Source organism: Brassica oleracea, chromosome C5 (assembly GCF_000695525.1).
Source record: "Brassica oleracea var. oleracea cultivar TO1000 chromosome C5, BOL, whole genome shotgun sequence".
Taxonomy (NCBI): domain Eukaryota; kingdom Viridiplantae; phylum Streptophyta; class Magnoliopsida; order Brassicales; family Brassicaceae; genus Brassica; species Brassica oleracea.
In genome coordinates this window covers 16,363,692-16,379,997 of record NC_027752.1, presented here as the reverse complement: position 1 = coordinate 16,379,997, position 16,306 = coordinate 16,363,692, and positions in this window count along the sequence as shown.

Sequence of the window (16,306 nt, the reverse complement as noted above, 5' to 3'; positions counted from 1 at the left end):
TAATAAAATTAAACAAAAATATTCAAGGGGAATGCCATGATTGGTATTCGGAAAATTCAGATGCATCTATTATATATGGACAATCAACCAGATATTTTTGACTCGACTAATAAGCCATAGCTTACAAAACATTTGTTTGGTGGATGGTTATTGGACTTCTATGTCACAATTTAGTGGATGTTGATGGGTCTGAACAGACATATCAGGAAAAAAACATAACTAATGGATACAAAAACTCAAAACAGAAGAGAATCCTCATTGCACATTGAGCTCGAACCCACTTGTTTGGGCAGTGAAAAACATGTTTTCTCATTCTACATTTCAAAACTTTTGAACGGACAATAAAAACTTAATAGCTATGATTGGGGAACTAAAAGTATGGTCAACTTTCTCGACCAGAGTTAAAGGAAATAGAGGCACTGTGAGGACGATTCAATGATTTCAAGCTTTCCTATATTCCAAGAAGACGAATTGTTATTGTTGACTTTTTACTTAGGACTACTAAATATTTTCATTGGGATTTTTTATTTATTGGTTGTTATTTTTTGGTGTAACTTTCCAGACTACTTCTTATTTGAGTAATAAAATGAATTTTGATGTCCAAAATAAATTTTTACCAAAAAAAGTAATTAAAATGATGTGTTTAAACATTTTACCCCAAAAGATGATGTGATAGTATTAGTATGTTTGTTAGAGTTTGAATATTCTAAAAGTTGAAGAACCACGACTTCAACATTCCCATTATGTTTTCTAGTTGGCCACTCTAGTTGTATAAAATGATGAAATACTCATTTTTCACGTGTTTAAAAGATTAGTTATAGTTTCGATTCGGACTCTTAAGTTAATATATATATATATATATGTGTGTGTGTGTGTGTGAAAATGTAAAGAAATAAATGAACTGCAACTTAGAACATGCCATAAGTTAATTAGAATATTGTTCTTCTAACTTCTAAGCCAAAGAAATAAACGTTTTGATTATTTAATAAGAGATACGGAAACCTAAACGTTAGTGCTGAAACGATACCTAAAACGGTCCTAAGATCGGACATAGAATACCCAAATAGGAAAAATAATTATATAAGAACACTATGAAGTGTTTTTGGCGTTGCCTAACTAAGAGATTAAGAACTTAGATATCTCAGAAATAAAGGTCAAATAAGTATTATATATATATATATATATTGACCAGATATAGGTTATACATTTTAAGGACCTAAATAATATTGTTGCTAGCAATAAAACAAAATATAATATCACTTAGAATTGTGTTAGTGCTTGTTTGTAAAAAAAATGTGGTACAGAGCTCTCCAAACACATTCGCTAAAGAAAAGAAAAACCAGACTGTGTTTTAGGCTTTTAGCTTTGAGATAAATAATACACAACCACAAGAAAACAAATGATTAAATATACTGATTTTAATCGAATTAACTTCAGTTTTAGTTTTATTTGTTTCAGTAAACAGTATCCATTTACTCCACAATATTTCTGTTTCGATGTTACCAGTAGTTCAGTTTGTCTTCTCCTTAATTTTTCTTAATTAAATACTATTAGTTGATATATGAATGCGAACTTTTACGCAACTTGACATCACCTTTGTTTGGTGCAAATAACAAGGAATAACATGAACAGTAAGTAGTGGACGCACTTTCGAAAGACGAGACAAAAACGGGCAAGACTGTACAATAAGACGACACTGACAACGATGATAAAGAATGTCACGAAAGGAAAATTATTTTTATTAAAATCTGCAAATGCCATACTTAATAACCACCACATACACACATAAGCCAAGTGGACAAGTAGGCTACTAACTCATGGTTAAACGAATCTAACTGAAATGAATATGCACTAAGTATAACTTTCAATAAAATTTAAAACAACTAAACACACATTTTGTTAGAAAGCTAAGTTGTACAAACCGCATTAGAGCTAATTTAGAGATATTTATAAATCAAATAACCTAAACCCGAGAAACATGTTAGAGCATCTGCATCAATGAACTTTGAGGGGATAATAACTTTAATTTTTTATTATTTTTAATTTTATTTTTTTCGTTTGATTTAAAAAATAATAATAATAATAAGCGGACTAATCGCGGACCGCTACATGGCGTGGGATCCGCGTTACAGTGATGAACCGAGTTCATCCCAGCGAACCTTCAAGGGGTGAATTCATAAAAATGATAATATTATAATATTTTTTTTTTGGGAATGGTGTGAACCTGAACGTTGAACCTTCAATGCAGATGCTCTTAGAGCATGATTAATGGAAAGTTTTTAGGATGGAGTTTTTAGCGTAATATAAGAAACCATCTCTTAATTTTTAACTAAAAAAGCTAAGAACCGGTTCTTAAATAAGATATGTATAAGAGCCGGTTCTTAACTTTTTTAGTTAAAAGTTAAGAGACGGTTTCTTATATTCTGCTAAAAACACAATCCTAAGAACCTCCCATTAATCATGTTCTTAACGGTAAAAACTTTTTAATTTTAGAAATATTTATTAATCAACTTTTTTATTTAAAAAAAAAAACTTTTTAAGCATCCCATATGCAATCTTATTTCGATGGGATTGTCATCGTATGTCGGCTGACCTCATTAGATTTAGATTTGATGCGAGTATGTAATTTTTTTTTTCTTGGACAACGTGAGTCTGTAACTTCTAACCGTAAATATTGGTCCTAATTTGATAACCTAGTGGAATGGCATAATGGTGGAATGACATTTTAAACCCGGTTCCGCGAGTATTTTATCAATCAACAAAAGTTGCGGAATGAAAAAAAGCTGCAAAAATATAGGTTTGCGTTTTTGCTGACAAAAATACAAATAATTTTCATTAAATGGAAAAATGAGTTTTAGTAAATTGTTTACAAAATCAACACTTTCATATTATTAAATTATATTCTTATACCATTTTATTTTTTAAATAAATAGCAATAATTTTTTTAATGATAAATAGTTATGTTGTCAATAAATTTATACTATAATATTTTTATAATATTATAAAATGTCAATCTATTATTTAAACGTATTGAATGATAAGCTAAATATTTATAATAAGAACTAAAGTATGTTTAATAAATTTTAGTTATTTTCACATTTTGTAATAATTAGTTTAATTATTTATATTAGTATTTTATTATAAAAAAGTGAATACCATATAAAATAATTTGACTAATTTAACATGTATTCCATCATTCCGAAAATTTTAAAATTTTACACGGCTTAATTAATTCTTCTGCAGCTTAATTATTTTGCAGTTTTGTATACAATAAGTGTTACGCATGTCTGAGCAGTATAAATACTTGTTTGCAAATTGGTTTTTTACACAATAAATATAGAAAGTTTATTTGAATTGTTAAAGAAAAAAAATAAGACGGTCGATTCACGATAAAAGCATAATGAATTCATAACTTTTAGATCTAAGCAAAATTTAAGAATTTCAAATTGTTGTCTACATAAATAAAATATTTGTGATTAGTAATTTTTAACTTAAATACTTCCACATTCTGTAACACAATTTTTATATTCTAACATAGCCTTAATTCAAAATAAAAATAGGAAGAAAAATTATTAAGTATATAAAATAAATTTACTATTTACTTAAACTGAAACTGAAACATGAATATATATATATATATATATATATATATATATATATACTATTTATTTTACCAGGTTAATTTTTGGAGGCTTGAAATATTTATTTACTATTCCATGGTTTTTTCTGTGTTTTGGTCTTACTTGCACGGCATCACTAATCACTTTCCGATAAATTACGTATCATTTCATTACTCCAACTTCAGCACACTTAATAAAATTTCTAGATGTGTAACCAAACAGATAAGTGCACATTATTGACATAAGTATGCAAACCAATTCTTATAAGGCCTTTAACATATACTACCAAATATCACAAACCAAGATGTTACAAGCATCCCCTCTCATAGAACATAACATCCTCACAGTGTCCCAAGATCGTTACTCATGTTAGTGTGAGCCCACACACACTTGTTTGGGTTCGGTTCTAATATCACTTTAATGCCATGGCCGTCCACGACTAATGCGCTTCCCTCTCCCGCTCTTTGTTTGTGGGGCATATCATGTGCAAAAGACGTGTGCATTAATTTTGGAAGGCTCGAAACACTTTTTTATTGACCCTACTATCAACATATGACTTTTCTCCATGTTTCAGTCTCATTTGCACGATATCATATATCACGTTCTAATAGGTCACTCATCATTCCACGACTCTAACTTAAACATGCTTAACTCTGAAATTTTTTCTGGATATATAACCGAAAAGATAAGTGTATAACATATACTATAGCTTGGGCTTTCATAAACCTTCAACATAAACTAACATATATCACAAACCCTAATGTTAAAAATATGTTTTATGATTTATGTTTGAGCTAGAACATAAGTGTATAACATATAGTATATATAACCTGGGCTTTATTGGAGGCCAAACCAAGTAGCCAAACCACCCTCGTATTGATCATCGTCCATTGATAAATTTGATTCCTCATTTGTTTGTCAAATTGACGAAGTTAAGCAGGAGGACTGGGAGCATTATATTTCAGGACATTTCTTTCTCCCTAACTAGAGTGCCGCATTTGGATTGCCCTATAAATTGGCAGGAAAATGATTGTTTACCGTGCCATATTTGGAATTGACTTAAATCACCGGTTTCTTGCTTGGTTAACCACTAACTCAATCATTTGAAAGTAAAATGACCTTTCGTCAATCACTAGGATTAAAAGAGCTGTACGTGGAGAGTCATTTTAGACATTTAATCACAAACAATCAAAGCGTAATCCAGTGGTCACTAAAGAAGCATATATAGTTGCGATTATACAGACCACTAAAATCTAGTACTACTACAATTTATAGATCAGATTATATACAGCTCACCAATAGCTATCGATAACGAGACATGTCACTCTACATGTACACGTATATGGATTGATAAGATAATACAAATATTATAAGTGGTGCAGAGTTGCCCAAATTCCTGCAAGGCACAAGTTTAGTATATTAAAGATATTTCTACTGTATAAATTAACTTCCGGGTATCATACATATGATAGGGTGATGCATAAGTTCAAAACTTATCTAATGATGAAATTTTAAAATTTAATGTAGAAAGTAAAACTAGTGGCGTAGAAAATAAAAAGAGCCAAGTGTACAGAGACTTTTAGTAATTAACACAAAAGCAAATGTAGTATGGAAGAATTAGGTCATGATTTGCTTTATATTGTAAAAATATTCCAATATAGTCGATAAGGTATGATGTAATGATGTATCAATGTCTGAAATAGTAAAACGTAATCATAATTCTAAAAGATAAATTACTGTTTGTTTCTTTAACAATAATTGATCCGTTCGAGTCACCTCTAGGCTCTTTTGCTTATGAACTTAGTGGATAATTAGTCACACATATAATGATATAGTTAAGATATAACACTCCAGGATGCATGAATATATTTAATATACAAACCAATAATTTTAAGATCTTTTCAAAATCAATTAAGTTTTTAAGATATTGATTAAATTTTAATTATAATATCAATGGTCGTCTAAGTTTATAATCTGGCAACTTTCATATAAAATTAAGATATTGGGATGCACTAGATGAGCATGCCCGAACTTAACATATTGAGCTATATAAACATTTTACTATGAATCTCACTAATTTTTCTTCTATCTAATTTAGAAGTTTTGAAATTTATGTACATTAGTTAGCTAGAACCGACCATGTAGATGAGTTAGCTAAGAAAGTGATATTAAATCTTCAAAACTGAATTAACAAATTTACCTAGATATCTAATGGCCTGTATAATTAATATCTCTAAGACTCTAGACCATTTTAGCCAAACCCAAATCTATAGAAGTTCAAACAATATATCTCATTAGCTGTTTTTACATTGTGTACTCTAACGACGTGCTAATTTTCCTCTCTGATACAAAGGTACAGCCAAAAATACAACGTCATTAAATTTTATAAAGAAAAGAAATCCACAAATTCTCATATGGATTTGGAGTTTTAATTATAATCAGATAAGACCAGACCTCTACTTAGCCTAATCTAGTCCAATTCGTAAATTTTAGTCCATATATTATCCCATCATTTTTTGTCAACGAGTCCATTAGTCCCATCTATATAAATCTATACTTATATAGTGATAACTGAAGCCGATGTAACTTATCACACATGAACAGTTTGAGGGGCCTTCTGCCTTTGTGGTTGCTGGAGCAAGAACATATAGTGGACGGGACTGTGTCGTCATTTCTTATTCTGTAGGGTTTGTATGTTTACACTACCATTATGCTTTGAAATCAGAACTTCTAACGCAATAGATATTCAACAACGAGAACATATATTGACAGTTTGACTCAGTAAATATGTTTGAAGGTACACACGGATACATTCTCGTGCCATTTATCATTTTAGTACTGAAAGAAAATTTATCATTTTCTTGTAATCTGTATGACTTCTTACCTTTTTGTAACACTACAAGAAAAATAAGTTTTAATAGCAGTCGAGGATAGCGTTTTTTGTCTTTTTGTTATCGTTGACACACCCCTTAGTTTTAGATAGCGTTTGCAAAAATGTAAACGCTATGTTTGGTTGGTCCAATTTTAATTCAGCAAACGCTTTTTAGAAACATATTATACATAGCACTTTCAGTTTTGAAACGCTATGCATAATTAAGACAGAAAAATTATTGATTTTATCATCCACCCTCTTTTCACTTTCCCTCTCACTCCATTTCATTTGCCTCCAAACCCAAAACCCTAAAACCTATACCCTAAACCCTAAATTTTAAACACAACCCCTAAAACCCAAATATTTTCTTATTTTAATGTCAATTTTATTATTTTAAAATATTTAATTTCAAATATTAAATCTAAACCTCAAACCCTATTCATATATATCAAACTACATATATATTCTAGACCTTGAACTTAACCCGATATATATACATATATCAATTAAATTTTAAAAATTTGAATATTAAAAAAACCAATTTCAATAATTAAAGAAACTTTAATATTTTTAAACTTTAATATCAAAACTTAAGCTTTAAGATTATAATCTCCAAATTTAACTATAAACTCTAAATCAAAGCTTTCTAAATTTAATATACCGCAGTTTAATACAATTTAAAATTTTAGTTTCAAATATTAAATTTAAACCTCAAACTCTAAAATATAGACATATATATATATATATACAATCCAAATTAATCTTATACCCTAAACCACATATTACTTTAACCCACTTCATAGAACATTAAACCTCAAACTTATGCATACAATTTAATTTCTATAATATATATATCCTAAAGCATATACCACATTTCAGTCGTACATTATACATTTCAAAAATAAAAATAAACCACTAAATAATAAACAACACAAAAACAAAAGAATTAGTTTCATTTAAATGTTTTTATCAAATCTGTTTTTAAATTACATAACCACAAAATTCAAGTGAAATTTTTTATATTTCAAATTTTACATATAATCATTTTATAAGCTATAAAATTAATCTTTTCTAAACTTAATATCAAACCATATACTTGATTCCAAATCTTAACCCTAAACCCTTAATCACATATTTCAAATGAACCTATATCATAAAACATTTAAACTCAAATTTTAATCAATAATATTTTTTTTTAAAACACACAACCACAAAATTTGAATATAAAATTTATATTTTAAATTATGTTATCAGATTATTTAAAGTTAGATAATTTTTATAATATCTATAGAGAAATGAAAACACAATTTGTATTGTTATTTTTGAGCCATTGATTGAATTTTATCAAGGGTCCAAAATCACACTTCGATCTATCCACCTCCTTCTTTCCTATTGGACAATCCTTTTTCACTTCACTTACTCTAATATGTACGCCTTTTCTCTCTATCTCTCTTTCTTCTTCTCAAGCCAACACCATCTCCTTCTTTGAAGTTTGTAAACGGCGAAGATTGGTGTGGAAAACGCTCATGTTATTGTGGTGAGATAATGAAGTAGAAGAGGAAGAGGCGGAGGTCGTGGTCTAGCTGCACGAGTACCGGAACACCGGAGGTGCCCATCAATGGCGGATCTGGAAGACGATGACGACGGCGCGAGCAGATCCAAGCTTTGGCAAAGAAGAACCAAAAAGTCTACGGCTTTATCAAAGGTGATTCCTTCTTATTTTGAATCTCTCTTTGTCCGTTGAATCTCTTTGTCTATCTCTACTCACAAATTCGTTTTGTCTCACACTCAGATTATTTGTGACAGTAAGTAAGGTATCCAAGAAAAATCTGAGATTGGGTCACTCGAAAGGTATGTCTCTCACTCAGATTTAGTTTCGTTTGTTTTAATTTATTGATCTGGAAGCTGTTGACAATTGACAGAGATAAAAGATGAAGGAGGACAACGGAGAACATGGCTTAGGGCGTGGCTGAAGCGTCAAGTGTGGAGGAAGACGGTGACGCCGGAGCTCTCGTGGTGACGGGGACTGCAGCGGCGAGGAATGGAAGAGAACGACAATGACCTCGCGGCGGCTCTCGTGATGTGAAAGACACGGTGGTTTACTTAGGTTTAGATGTTGTTGACGACGGCTGCAAGTTTTTTTGTTTCTAGGTTTTAGATTATGGTTGGTTTAGATATAAACCGGTTTTAGTTTAAACCAATGTTTTTTTGTTAACCGATTTTGATTATAAATCAAATTTATTGTTAATTTTTTATTTGATTTGTGATTTTTAATTTTTTTATTTAAATTTTTTTTTGTTTTACTGTTATTGTGTAATAACAAAAAATATACGCTATTAAAGAACATTTAATCGCATAAAAAACGCTATAATATATGACATGACGATACATGTGCAAAAAACCGCTATCTAATGTGTCTTACCTACTATGACGGGCGATGATACAACGCTTCATAAACTGTTATCGTATCGTTAGATAACGCTTTTCGTCCGCTAAGAAAAGTCTTTTTTCTTGTAGTGTAATGTTTTCACTAAAATTCAATTCATTTGCTAGCATGTTTATATATATAAACATAGTGCTACAGCCTACATGCAATCTAATCACATATTGTACTGTTTGAACTAATCAAATTTATACAGATGATCGTATGTATTGATCTTTGTTCTTTAACCAACGTCGCACCGTCGTCGCCGTACTCATAAACTGTATGTACTCATTGTGTGGGTTAATTTAACACTCGTAACAGAAGAAACAAAAAAGCAACATAATCAAATATATTAAAAACATAATGAAACAACATTTAGTCACCTAGTTTATTACGAAAACTGAGCCGTACTTAGGCATTAAAATAAAATCCACCGTCTAAATATTTTATAATAACATTACGCAAGATGGAAAATTAAAATTTATCCAGCTATATCTTATGAGCTGTGAATAAATATAACTTGGACCAATCAAATACAGTTAGAGTGGAGCTAAGAAAGGGGCTGATTCAGGTTATTGTCTCATCCAAGGTGCTGGTGTTGAACATAATATAATCAAAAGATCAAGTTCAATTATGCATTAAAATCCTGGCTCGACAGGAAAGATCCATCCGACCAAATTTAATGAGATTTGGCCGTGAACACATTCAAACTAGAGAGAAAACTTAAGATAAAACTAGTACATAAAAAAAATTATACAATTAAAAGTCTAGCAAACAAATTAGGATAAGAGACATACATTAGGCTTATAAAAAGGAGGGAAAAAAAAACACGAGGAAAAATATCAAGATATCAACATAAGACATTTGTTCTAAACTCAACTCTCACCATGCATCTCTTTTTTATGAAGTAACAAATTAAGATTGTTATAGCAAATCTATTCTCTATTTTACAGTAAAATTATATTAAACTATGAAAACAAGTTTTAATCATTTGTTCGAATCATAAATTTAGTTCTTACGCTACAAAAACAATAGAATATTAATTGTTGTTTTTTTCCATCATCATAAAGATAAATAGATCGTTTATGACCGAATATCACCACGATTTATTAATCTTTTTAAGTTTTTCTTGTAAAAAATAGTTGATTTCAAATTAATTTGGTATGTTAATAAAATAAAATAAAAAGAAACCAATAAATATATACAGACAAGTGAGAGGGATCCAACTCGAGTCGAGGTCCTTCGAACTTTTGTATTTTATTATTAAGTTTAAAACATAATTATTAAGTAATTTCCCTATTGTGCGATTGGGGGACATTACTAAAGCCTGATAAGTGATTTGTTCTTGATTCTCTACTGTTTTATTTATTATATATTGTTAGCAAAAGCAGATCTTTTTAATGGATGTTAGTTGTTTTATTTTAAAAGGTCAATTTCGTTTACGTAAGCGAATTTTTTTGATAAGTGGATGGACGTAATATGAGCAATTGCTTTTCAACCCATGCCCTAATCTCTTTACTGTTGATTTGCCATTTGAAAAGTGTGTGAAAGTTTAATTTTCTTCTTTGCTTAATTACTCGATTATTTAGCAGGTTGAATATACCTAATTTTATCGTTAAATTTTGTTGAAACCTTGCAATTATACGAGGTCTTCACGTTTCTCTTATTTCCAGTGTTTTTAAAAGCGGACCGACCCGATGGTTGGACCGGGGTCGACCGTGAACCAGTTATATAACCGGGTTGGTCTAGTAATTGGTTCGACCATGAACAGACCACATAGCCGGATTATATTTCAAAGTTATTAAACCAATAAAAACCACTAAAACTATCGAAAATCTATAAATCATCCATATAAACAAGAAACTAATTTATATTTATAATATTTTATGTTCGAAATTGATTTATATTTTAACTATGCATCATGTTTACTAATATTACTTTTATATTTACATACTAAAAAAATATTAAACCATATTATTAAACCAGGTTTGACCCGGTCAAACCATAATGAACCGTGACCCAAAATATTTCCGGTTTAGCTTCCGGTCCGGTTTTAAAAACACTGCTTATTTCTGGCGAACTTTTTGCCCCGCCGACAACCTTGTAAATCAGATCCAGATCTGCCTGTTTAGGGGAATATAAATAAAATATATACTAAAAAGAATAACCCTCCCCGAGAAAATGCCATGCCCCGAAACTATTATCAAGTTAATTATTAGTTAATCAACATCTTTAGCTTTTGAAGGTGTTCCAAACTAGCATATGTTTGGTAAAATCGATTTTTAGCATTTTTATCCAAATTTTACACTAACACAAAACTAGTATATATTCAATAAAATCATGGAAAGGGTTTATGTAACATTAGTGATATATATTTGAGTTATACTCAAAATCAGACTAAATCAAGTGTAATCATGTCAAGAGTTTTATCAGGTATCAGATAATTTTGATTTTGATATTATTCAGAAATTAGGAGTTTATTAATTATCAGATATAATAGCACGAGATTTTCATGTAAATATTAATTCATAGTGTATAGTCTATCGTTTGAATGGCACATTATGAAGTTTGTAGGCCATGATTTGATAACTTTTATTTTAATCATATTTGCTCGTTAATCACTTTGAAATTTTGAAATTACAATATTTTCACACGTCCCGTAGATTAATTTGGATTTTTTGGTACATAATTTCTCAGTTACACAAAAAATGAAAATCCATTTAATAAAAGTGAATTAACGGTCTAAAACTCTTTTATGGATGAAGATGATCATAATTTTTCAAAACGTACATAATATCTTATCTGATTTTGAATGATTTATGGTATTTAATTTGATAGTAGCGAACTTTGGTGGTTTGATGAAGTATTCACGTATGTAATCTATCCATTGTAAGAATATTTATCTATTAATTGTATTTATTTATAAAATTGGGTCGAAGCTAGAAATCAGTTCTAACTTACTTCCAAAAGCTTTCTAACAATTGTAGTATAAGCAAAAATTTAAGCCCAAAAAAGTTGTAGTTTAATTAAAATTTCCGTTGAACCGTGAGTCTACATTTCACCTATAAATTACTAGGAACATTTTTAAAAGAAATTGGTCGAGGTTAGAGATCAGCTTCAATAGTTCTGCTGGGAATCATTATAGTTTAAAACTGTCGTTCTAAATATCTCAGAATAAATCTACATTTTAGCCAAAATTACTCCATTAGCGGTAACTAATTTTGCAAATTTATTAAATTTATATATATATTTTCGTTTAAGCTATCATTCTATTATTTGATATCTAGACTAGAACTATTCCAAAGTCAAACGAAAATAATTCTAATTATGTATATTACCCTACTATATAATTTCAGTCGCTTTAGTGTAGAAATGTTGAAAATATGGTTCAGTAATAGATTAAATACGAAAATAGTCTAAATAATGATGGCAGAAAATAAAATTCTAAATAATTTCAACTGCTTTTTACATTATAATATATATATATATATATATATATATATCAATAGTTATTGTTATGTTTCTGTCGAGTTTTGCAAATATTTTCAACTTTGTATTTCAAACTTCCAAATATTTCCAACTTTGTATTTCAAACTAACAAACATTGGTAGTAGAAGCTAAATTTGGGGGAAAATGGGCATGTATAATAACTTTATGTCTTCCTGAACAATGTTCATTTGATTCAATAATTGTAATGGAGAAAATGATTGCTTTTGAAGATCTCCGTTTTATTTTTCTATGATAGGTAAGATGAACTTTCACAGTGACGTGACATTTTCCATTTCTTTTCTTTTTAAAAGTAAAACTTTTTTTATCTTGAAATCAAAGGTCTTTGTCTAACTATTGCATATAACCAAGAACATGGACATGTAAAAATGTGTATATGTTACTAACGTATGCATGTGTTTTGGCATAATCGTTGTCATCACCATATATCAGCGAAAATGGAAATTAGTTTCTGTTAGGTTTGTTACATTTTTATAGACACCGTTGTAGCGATCTTTCTAAGTTTACGGTCAGCAATCATTTTTGGTTAGTTGTATCTTCGTATATAAAATACTCCATAATATTTGTTCGAATATTATAGATGAACATCAACCATTTTTTAGGAATACTAGCTAGTGTAAGGTAAGATAATTTTCTTCAATTTGAATATTCACATAACATTTTTCTACCATTTTCTCTAATGAAAATATTCACATCTAACATTTAAAAATATATAAAATCATGGAAGAGAATCAAGAGATCATACCATCTAAGATTTAAGAGATTATACCGTTTAAGCCTTTGAATAGTGTGGATCTCACACGTCTTTTGTTTTCTCTATAGACTTTTTCACTTTCTCTTTACGGATGTAGGTTTCTCCGGTCTCTGGCGTCTAGTGTTGGGCCATGTCGAAGTCTCCCCTCCTTCTCTCGTCTCAGCTCATCTCTGATGGAAAAGACAAGGTCCGACTGTTTTTTAGAAGCATATCTCTCTTCTCCGAGATTCGGGTAGGTCTATGGTGTGAAGGACCTCTATAAGAGCTGTGTGGTCCTAGTGGCTCATCGAAATCGACTGCTGGTGCTCTCTGTTGGAAGACAATGGAGAGGCGGTTTGAGATTCCGAAAGTTAGTCATTTGGGCTTGTGGTGGTTTGTACCGGCTGTTGTGAGGGAATCACGTCACGACAGATAACACTTCTCCAGGATATGTAATCTCTCCGTGACAAAATTTTCTCTTGACCGGATTGAGTCTGGAGATGTGTGCGGTTTCTGTGGGACCTATGTGACAACAATAGTAGAACCTCTATAAATTAATGTTGGGATTTTAAAATTTTATTAATTGATAAAAATATTAATTTATAAAAGTTTCCTTATTTTAAGATATATTATTCTACGATAAGAAAAATATTTGATTTTAGTGTATAGATATTAATTATTATTTTTTGAAATTTGACATTTATATTAATTTTATTATATTATTTGGTATATATAATATACTGCATAGAATTTAAATGTGGTTTAAGATATAATATTACTAAATCTCATCCAAAATATATTAAGTGTTAAGAAAATATAAAGATAATTCCATTGTGAATATAAAACAAATAATATAATGATAGATTCTTACTTGTATAAAATATGTATAAATATAAATTATTTATTTATAATTTTAATGGGATCATATATGTACATAGAATTCACTAAAAACTTATTATTTTATTATTTTATTGATTTGTGTCAAATTTTGAACCGGTCCAAATTAGGACCGAAAAAATTTATTAATTTATAGAGATTATTAATTTATAGAGATTATTAATTTATAAAATATTAATTTGTAGAGGTTCCACTGTATTTTGCGGCGGTAACATTTTGGAAGTCGGATCTTCTTTTGGAATCCGGTGTTTGAGGCCGTGAGAACTGTTCCAAAGGTTAACTGTGGACAGATCTATGGGCTGATCTCAGACAAGCCTGCTTCCAAGAAGTCGCGGTAAAATCTGATTTGTTGGCTGCATGTGTTCTTCGAGTTGGAAATTTTTGGTTTCCCTAGTCTTCTTTCCCACACCTGCTTCTTCTTCTCCATAACTTCAGCCAAATCTTTGAAACGTAGCCATTAATGTTTCTCCGAGTAACTAAACTTCTGTAAGTGTTTCTGATTCTCATTTTAGGTTAAATTTTTAATGATAATTAATTATTACAAAAAAAACATGAAGATTTAATGCAATGGAGGACATCAATAGGTATATGGAAACAAGGGAGGCTTATCAAAATGAGTCCAAAAGAAAAAGAAAACTTGAACCTCAAAGAACCAAATCTTGAATCTTTTCGATCATTGGTCCCCAACCTAAACCGCCCTTTTCTTTTTTACCTTTCTAATGTACGAACATTCGAGCCAATTTTATAGTGTAGAACCTAAGAGCGAACAGATGATCGCTAGACTTTGCACTGCCGGCCAACGAGTCGGCCCTACAGCGGAGCTTGCAGAAGATCAATAATGAACGTAAAAATAAACAATCAAAATCACTCTTTCACCAGGAGGCAAACGCCAACTAGCTTGTACGTGATTTTGTCATTTTCAAAAGATCCGTGCAATTTGTTTCAAAAGCGATATACTAACTAAAGGACTTCTCAGTAAACTGATCTATAGCCAAAAAGAACCTCCAATTCTAAAATTTTGGCTGCTAGCAACTCATCTACTGATTAATTAATCTAAACACTGGTTAATTAGTTGATATTTACCAATAAGTAGGTCAACTAGGTTGCACCATATGGCTGCTTGATTACTACTACTATACATCGATTAGTTATATTGATTACATGATGTGGCTGAATAATTTGGTGAAAGTAAATGAAAAGTATGTGTCAACTAGTGATTTTAAGAACCAAAACGATAATAATTATATAAATTAAAATAACGTGGCTGCAAAATTTACACGTATAAATGCAGATGTACCAGTGCCATCTTATTCAAGTCGATGTTCGTTTGTCAGTGTTGAATTTGACGTTGATTATAATGATTTTGATCTTTCGTTTTTGGTCCACACGAGTGAAAATGGATAATTAAAGCCGGAAAATTGAAATCTTAGAAAGAAAAAGGTATGTAATGTCCATGTCATAGATTTAAAGTAAACATTAACAAAACAAAGTTCACTAGAGACATGGATCAAACAAAGAGAAAATATAGAATTGTAGGCATGATTGTGTTTAATTAGGTTATGTAGAAGAAATTCTTTGTCGGTAGAAATGCATGAAGATTCCAGAAAATCACTGAACATAATGTTAGATACTTAAATCTCTGTACCTCCATTAGAGGTATCTAATATGAGCATTTTATAATTAACAAAAAAGAAGGAAAATGAAGAGTGGTTTTAATTTATTTATAAACTCATGAAATACTATTGTCTCTTAATAAATAGTGTAATTATTTCTTCTTCATCAATTTTAATTATCTAACTAACTTATTCTAAAATATTATTATTTCAAAAAAAACTAACATATTCTAAAATATTATTATTATTTATCTGAAAACTCTTTACAGATTCTTAGGGATGGAGGTTTTGCAGATTAATCTTATGATTATATATAGATCACAATACATTTAGATATAACATACCATCACTACAAGAAAACAGCGGCATACTGAGGGAAAAAATCGTCGGTATGTCGTCGGAATAACGCTATTCCGACGACATACCGACAAAAAAAGTCCTCGGAAATAACTCCTCGAAAATTCATCTTTCCTCGGAAATTCCTCGGAAATTTCCGACGGAATTCCGAGGAAATGAATTTCCTCGGAATATTCCGAGGACTTTTTTCGTCGGAAATTCCTCGGAATATTCCGAGGAATATGTCGTCGGAATATTCCGAGGGATACACTTCCTCGGAATATTTCCAAAATTCAAAAAAAA